Below are 7741 nucleotides of genomic sequence, written 5' to 3'. Positions count from 1 at the left end.
AAGGGGGGTTTCAGGGTGGGAGTGAAAGTTACACAAAGGTTACAGTGGTCTTTCCTGGAACACTTGCAATTATCCCAGTCACTTTATAGAAATCTCTTTACATTGTTACATTGTGGCAGGGGTGGTTGGGTAATGGCTGAGTCAGTTTGCCCTTGGAACTAGCTTTTTAGTTCCTCATTCTCCTGGGGCTTGGGGGTGTGTGTAAGCCTGAAGAGTTAGGGTCTTTCATAGGTTCGGAGGTTGAGGATTGTGTTTAATGAGTATGAGTGCAATTTTTAACTGTAAAGGTTGTCGGGAAACTTTTCTCAGTGCACCCTTACAAATTTTAAACTCTTGGAGGATAATGTTAAGTATTATATAAGCCATTAATCAATGAAAACTAGCATCAGCGAATATTCTGTTCACTCTAGTCACTATTTTGTGACACACCATAATTCAATCATTCTTTCTTTTTCATACCTAGAACCCTCTGTATCTCCACTGTGTCCCATTCATAAGCAAGTTGATGTACCAGTATGCTGCACTTCTCCTTCTTTGGAACGTTGTACTTAAGCCAAAAATTTAGTAAAAGTTTCAGTAGGCCTCTCTGTAAAATCTTTGAGAATCTCTTTATCCACTGAAGAGGGCATAGCCTTACAGGCTCTGATAGCACACCAACAAACTTGATCAGAATAGTAAAGAATTCCAGGGGTCTGCTCAGCGGGTTTGAGAATGATCCTTCCCCCAGTGACATATCCACATTCAATGGCATGCCTCAGTTTCACTTTCTCAGCCTAAAGTTCTAGGGTAAAAAGACATTTTTATAAGGTCAGAATACATTCTTTCTACATACCAGATAATTTGTGTTTGACTACACATACTGTACTCTAAAAAGTTCAGGTGTTCTCTCAAGGAATCTTTAGATGTTCTGGTTTTTTAATGGAGCTTTACCCACATGTAATCCATCCTCAAGGATCCATGAGATGTTCTGCCAAGATGATCTATCTGTTATCTGCCTCTGTAAAATTTGATTGGCAAATCCTTATGTTAAAAATCCACAGTTTATATATTTTTGCCAATGAAAGGAGACCTGATGTGTTAACCAACACTGTACTCTCAAACATCTATTAGAAGTACCAGTTCTGGCTTGCCCCAGATCAGACAGGGGAATACCCTAACTGTCATCACAGAAGTATTCTCTAATGACTGATGGAAGCAGATGCAGAGATCCACAGACAATCACTAGACAGGGCTCCATGAGTCCAGTCAAAGAGAGAGAAGAGGGATTCTCTGAGCAAGTACAGCAGGATCATAATGGGGAAACATGGAGGAACAACCAAACCAAACTAGAGGGAACTCATGAAAGTTGGATAAATGGCTGTGGAACTTACATGGGACTGGACAAGGTCCTTTGCACTAACTAGAGCGAACTCATGAAAGTTGGATCAATGGCTGTGGAACTTACATGGGACTGGACAAGGTCCTTTGCATGACAAGGCAGTTGTGTAGCTTGATCTGCTTAGACTGCCTCCTGGTGGTAGGATCAGAATCCAACTATGGTGCATGAGCAGGCTTTGTGGAGCTCACTACCTATGATGGGACACCTCATGCAGGCTTGTGGCAGGGGGAAGGGCATGGACTTATGGACCTGTCTCTACTGAATGTGCCTCCACATGGTATGTCTTGCCTTCTCGTGGGAGGGAGTGGGGGGGTGTTGGGAGGGAAAACTGGGGGGGGTGAGAGGAGGGAAGAGGGGATCTTTGGTGTGTAAAATGAATGAAAAATATTCTTAATCAATAATAAAAAATTATTAGCAAGCAAAAATAAATAAATAAATAAATAAATAAATAAATAAATAAAGAAAGAAAGAAAGAAAGAAAGAAAGAAAGAAAGAAAGAAAGAAAGGAAGAGAAGAGAGAAAGAAAGAAAAAAGTTTCAGGTCTATGCACAGTAAATATAGCTTGCTGGGTTGGATTTAATTTGCAAGGTAGTTTTCATTACTGTTTTATTTGATTAATGTTCCTGGAGGCCTTAGGTAGATTAAACTCCACAACAGTCTCTGGGGATATTCCATATGATTCTGTAGGACTAAAAAGCCACTTCCCCTTGGGGTTCACACCTTCACAAAGGTCCAAGTCCCAAGAATGCTCTCTTGATTCCACAGACTACTAAGGTGTAGTTCAGAAAAAAATTCAATCAGCAAGTACTGATGAGGCCTGAATCAATTAGTTATAGAAAGGCATTCCCTTCTATGACATCTGGTGCTATTCTGGTGCGATCCTATCTGGGTCAGAAGAGTACCTGACAAGGTACGTGGACCCAAGCCCAACGTATAATTCGAATTCCCTCTGCCCATCTGTTTTTTTTTTTAAGATTTTATTATTTATTTATGTATATGAGTGTTTTATCTGCACGTACAACTTTATGGCAGTGCACTTAACCACTGAGCCATCTCTCCAACCCCCATCTGTTTTTTAATATTGATTTTTATCTTTGTTCTTAGTTCCTATAGTCTTCTCTCTCTCTCTCTCTCTCTCTCTCTCTCTCTCTCTCTCTCTCTCTCTCTCTGTGTGTGTGTGTGTGTGTGTGTGTGTGTGTTTTCTTTTTCTTAACTGTAAATCTCCATAGTTTATTCTGGCAGCTGGATAGGAAGACATGATGGATATCAAGACTAAGAAGTCTGAAACTCTTTTAAACTGTGCTTTATTTTTTTTGATGATTTTACCCTCCTATAATTAAGCTGGATTATGATTATGCTTTCACCAAGGATCACTGCTGATATTTCATGACCTGGACTGTGAGGGACCAGCCAAACTTATTTACCCCTGAGACCCTTGAAGAATGAGGGATAAGAAACTTAGTTAGAAATAAAGAGGGGAGAGAAAACACAGGATAGACTCGAATGGGCCTGGGTCCTTATCCAAACAGGCCAAGAACTTTATTTCAAAGGTCTATTTATAACAATGCCAAGGGGTGGAGCAAAAGACCTTGCTAGTTCCAGTCACCTGGTACCCAGGCCTGTGGTCCAATCAAACTTTTATGCAGTCCTGCTGGGTACAGCCACTAGGAAACTTCATGGTCTACAATACTGAACTGGCCTTCATTTCATGGTTGAATGGCCTCCAAAGTACAACTTTGACACTCAGGTGGCCTGAGCCATTGCCAAACCCACCCTTGGTATTATAGGTCATCTGGACCAGATTTTATATTTTCTTCTGGCAGAAGCAAGATCCAATCAATCCCCATGGATGAAGATTTGTATGGTCAAGGATGGGACCACTTGTGTGTGTTTCCTTCACAATAGATAATAATTTGGGCTTTACTGACTCAATTGATACAGTCCAGTAAATGTTAAGTTACCAGCTCTTCTTAGTCATCTCATTTGAGATGCATATTTTGAGGAAAGATTGTTTTGTGAGGCTGAGGGATTCCCTGTGGGGAAATTAGAGTAACCAGGGGACAGCCATTTACATCATATTTAAATTTACATTTTTTGCACAATGATTGCCCTTGCAACATCTGGGACACTCAATAGCCAGCTCTTTGCATGGACCCTTGTTCTGCATTGAGTAGTCACTCTTAAAATGCCCCATTTGTTGACATGACTAAGAGGAGGCACCAAACTTTAGGGCTGCTGCGAGAGCTCTCCAAACAAATTGGTGGTAAATGTCTGACTCCCTAATTTGTGACATGCCAGAATTCAATCATCCTTTCTTTTCCAGAGCTGTCAACATCTGCATATCTGCTGTAGACCCATCCAAAGCAGGCTGGTGCACCAGTATTCCAGCCAATTCAACATGCTGCACTTTACATTCCACAGACTCTTGTACCTATACCAAAATTTAATAAAAGGTTCAGTAGGTCCCAGTCTTAAATCTTTGAAACCCCCTGTGTCCACTAAAGAGGGCATAGCCTTCCAGGCTCTGATGGCACAACAACAAACTTGATCAAAATACTAAGAAAGTACCAGAGCCTTCTCAGTAGGGGATGATAATGATGCTTCACACAGTAACATATCCATATTCAGTGGTATGCCTGAGTTTCACTTTCTCTCAACCTAAAGTTCTAATGGATTGGCCTAATTCCATCATAGGGTAAAAAGACATTTATTATGAGGTCAGAATAAGTCATTTCTATTTACTACAAAGTTCAAGTTTGACTTATGCATACTCTCCTCTAAAAGGACAAGGTATTCTATCAAGGAATCTTGAGATGTTCTTTTTCTATAATGGAGCTTGACACAAATGTACTCCATCCTTATAATATAAGATGCTGTGTCAAGAAACCTTGAGATGTTCTGCCAAGATAATCTGTCAAATATTTTAATCTGCTACCTACTTCTGTAAAATTATTTGCCAAATACTTATGTTATTAAACCCCCAGTTTACACATTTTGCAGATAAAATGAGGCCTGGAATATTTACTTACACTGTACTCTCAAATCTCAGTTTGAAGAGTCAATCCTATGAATACTAAATAAATATTGCTTAATTGGCTCTAGTTTGGATGATGGTAAACAGTCTTGGAAGCCCCAGGGAGATTAAACCCCACTATGAGCTTAGGGACCCTTCCCTTCACTTCCATAAAAATGCAAAGCCACTTCACCTTGGAGTGCATACATTTACAAAGTACCAAGGACCACAAACAACCTCTTATTTCCAAAGACTACTGAGGTAAAGGGCAGATGAAAAAAATCATCCCACAAGTAACTTTCTGAGGAGGCCTTCAGCAGTAAGTCATAGCAAGTCCTCCATTTCTATGACATCTGGTAATAGTTCTGGTGGCATCCTGCCTGGGAACAGAGGGGTACCTGGCAACGCATATGGACCCATGTCCAAAGCAAAAGTTCTTGTCCCTTTACCCATATGTTTTTTTTTCTGTTGCTGTTGTTTGTATTATTTTGATATTTTTTTCTTTTTCTTTTACCTTTGTTGAGCCTATTTCATTGTCCTTGGTGCTTTATGCTTTGTATTGTGTGCCTTTACTATTACTTTATTGTAAGTCTCCATGGTATAAGTTTGGGTCAGCTTGATAGACAGACAGGATGGTAACAGGACTATGAAGCTAGAGACTATTTTAGACTGTGTTTTCAAAAATTTTGACAATGTGTATCCTCGTATAATTAAGTAGGATTTTGATTCTCCTTTCACCATGGATCACCTCTGATATTTTATGAATTGGAATGGCTTTCATTTAATGGTTGAATGACCTCCAAAGCACACCTTTGACACTTGAGGTGTCTGGACCATCGCCAACACCACCCCTGGAATTCCTGGTCACCTGGATGAGATTTTATATATTTTACCCTAGGCAGAAGCAAGATCCTATCAACTCCATGGATGAAGATTTCTATGGTTCAGGATGGGCATGTTGGCATGACCTGATCATAGCAAGAAGAGCTTCTGAGCCCCCTAAATAAAGACCAAAAGATCTTGAAACATTTTGTCCTACATGCCTTTCATTAGGGTCTACTCCCTTCATACACTGCTCCTTGCCCTCTGCAGCTCTACCTCCTTTGAGGACAACTCATTCTCCTTCTCCCTCTTCTCTACCTCTCTAAAAGTCACACCACTCAACTACTACCTCTGACATGTCTTCCCTATTGAAGCCACTTTCTGACATGTCTCCTTGCTTTACCCAGAGGGAGACCAAATTTGGATTATGTGACAGAAGAATACCCTAGGTCACTTTGTGAGTACCACCAGGTTCTGCTGGAGGGTCTTAGTCAGGAAGCATGCAAATGTACTATTATGTATAGAGTAGCTGATGGAAAACAAGACACAGACAAATTGCCATCAGCATTCCTGTGCACCTCTTGGAACCATACAGACTGTATTCTCCTATAGATCTGGAGGATGCAGCAATCCTAAAGGCAATTAACACAACATTTGTATCTCAAACGGCCTATAGATGTACATGGGAAAAAACCCAAGGATTGATAGATTGACAGAAAATAATGGGAAGGATGGGTCAGAATTATTAGAAATAACCCAGAAGATTTTCAACAATAGAGACAACATGGATTTGCTGATAAAAATAAATCAGGCCACAGTGGCAGTAACTACATGGCAGCTTCTGGCACTTTCAAGCCTGGACAACTCAATCAGGAGCAAAAGAAAAACCCCTACAAGAAGGCCAACATGCTTACTGCGAGGAATTAGAAAAACTGGAAACACAAATGAGTGTTCCTCAGCCAAAAAACAGTCCTAACTGTGGAAGATTATGGGGTACATGGCTCTTTAAGTTTAGACCCCTGGGATTCTATGGTTACCTTCTCAATTGTGCCCAACCATTAAACTACTTGATTGACAGGAAGTATCATGTTTTGTGTTACAGAAGCCATTGGGACTCCTGAATAAAACAATCATGGAATTACAACGGGAATCTGGGGGAAAAAGTATATATATATATATGATTTAAGTAATAAATGAACTATTGATTTGAGAAAAGAAACTGAAACTAATTCTTTCACTGTTATTCTTTAATGTCCCTTCCCTTGCACGGGTGAAGTCACCTGAATGAAATCCAAATAAGTATTTTATTCTTGGGTTCAGAGGAAATACCTAAGTTATGAATAAGGATTTCCTTAATTATCATCTGCTTTCTGAGTGAGGAATATATCCTCTCCAAGGCATAAGATAAGACCCAGAATACAAGGTAAAAGGAAAATTGATAAAAGGATGTTCCCACTGTCTGGGCTGAAGATAATCCCTCCTGGCCTGGCAAGGCATGTGCCTCCAGGACTAACTCATCTGACTTCAGGGGCTATGGTCATCTGGGTTAAACTGTGCCCTGTTGGTTCAGATGCCAGAGCAGGAATCAGGACCTAAACCAGATGCCTCCTTGAGGCAGGAATACTCAGTCCATGCCATTCAGCTTTGAAAACTCAATTATTGCTGGTTACCAAGACCATAGACCTGTATAAGATTTGATGGAGGATAACAAGTCAATAGACACTATTCAACCTATCTCTCAAAATTCATATACTCTACTTGGGATGATGCCACTAAAGCATAAGGTCACACTGTGCTGGATTTAGAAGATGCATTCATCTATCAAAATTAAGTCAGTCTATCTTTGCATACAAGTAGGTCAACCCTGAAGTGGTAAAACTGGGGAAACTAACTTGGACACACTTACCTCTGGGATTCATCTTTGATGAAGCACTTAACCAGGACTTGAGCTGTTTTTGCAATGAGTAACCAAGGTTATCTTACTCTAATATGTGGGTGATTTTTTTATTGCTAGCTAAGAATAAAGAGGACTGTTCAGAAGCTATGAAAGGATTCTTAAGGACTCTAGAGAAGTTAGGTCTCTATATGTAGGAGAACTGTGTCTCCATTTTAAAAAGTGCTCTGATTTGTACTTCAAAAGTCACCAGTGTGTGGCATGATCTGAAAGAAGAGAATAAACTATTGTTAAAGGCCCACATAGATGCTGAGATTAAAATTCTCTTCCCCAACCACCAGGCAACAGCAAGATGCAGCTGATGGCTAGGATGGAGAGACAAGAAAGGAATATCAATAATAATCCAACATGTTTTAATGCAGAAAGTGTTCTGGGTCTTCATTCACATTGATGAAATAGCTCTGCATATTTCAAGTCTTAAAGCCACAAGACTTTCCCAACCTTGTACTTGGGAACAGCTAAACTTTTCAGTTACTGGTGTGGACACCTGACAGTTCTCAATTAGATTTGCACTGTATGTATGTTCCTTTACTGCTACCATTCTGAAGAAGCACTTACAAATCAGCCATTCCAA

The sequence above is a fragment of the Peromyscus leucopus genome, chromosome 1 (genome assembly GCF_004664715.2).
Source record: "Peromyscus leucopus breed LL Stock chromosome 1, UCI_PerLeu_2.1, whole genome shotgun sequence".
NCBI classification, from domain to species: Eukaryota; Metazoa; Chordata; class Mammalia; order Rodentia; family Cricetidae; genus Peromyscus; species Peromyscus leucopus.
Note: the sequence above shows the minus strand (reverse complement) of the source record.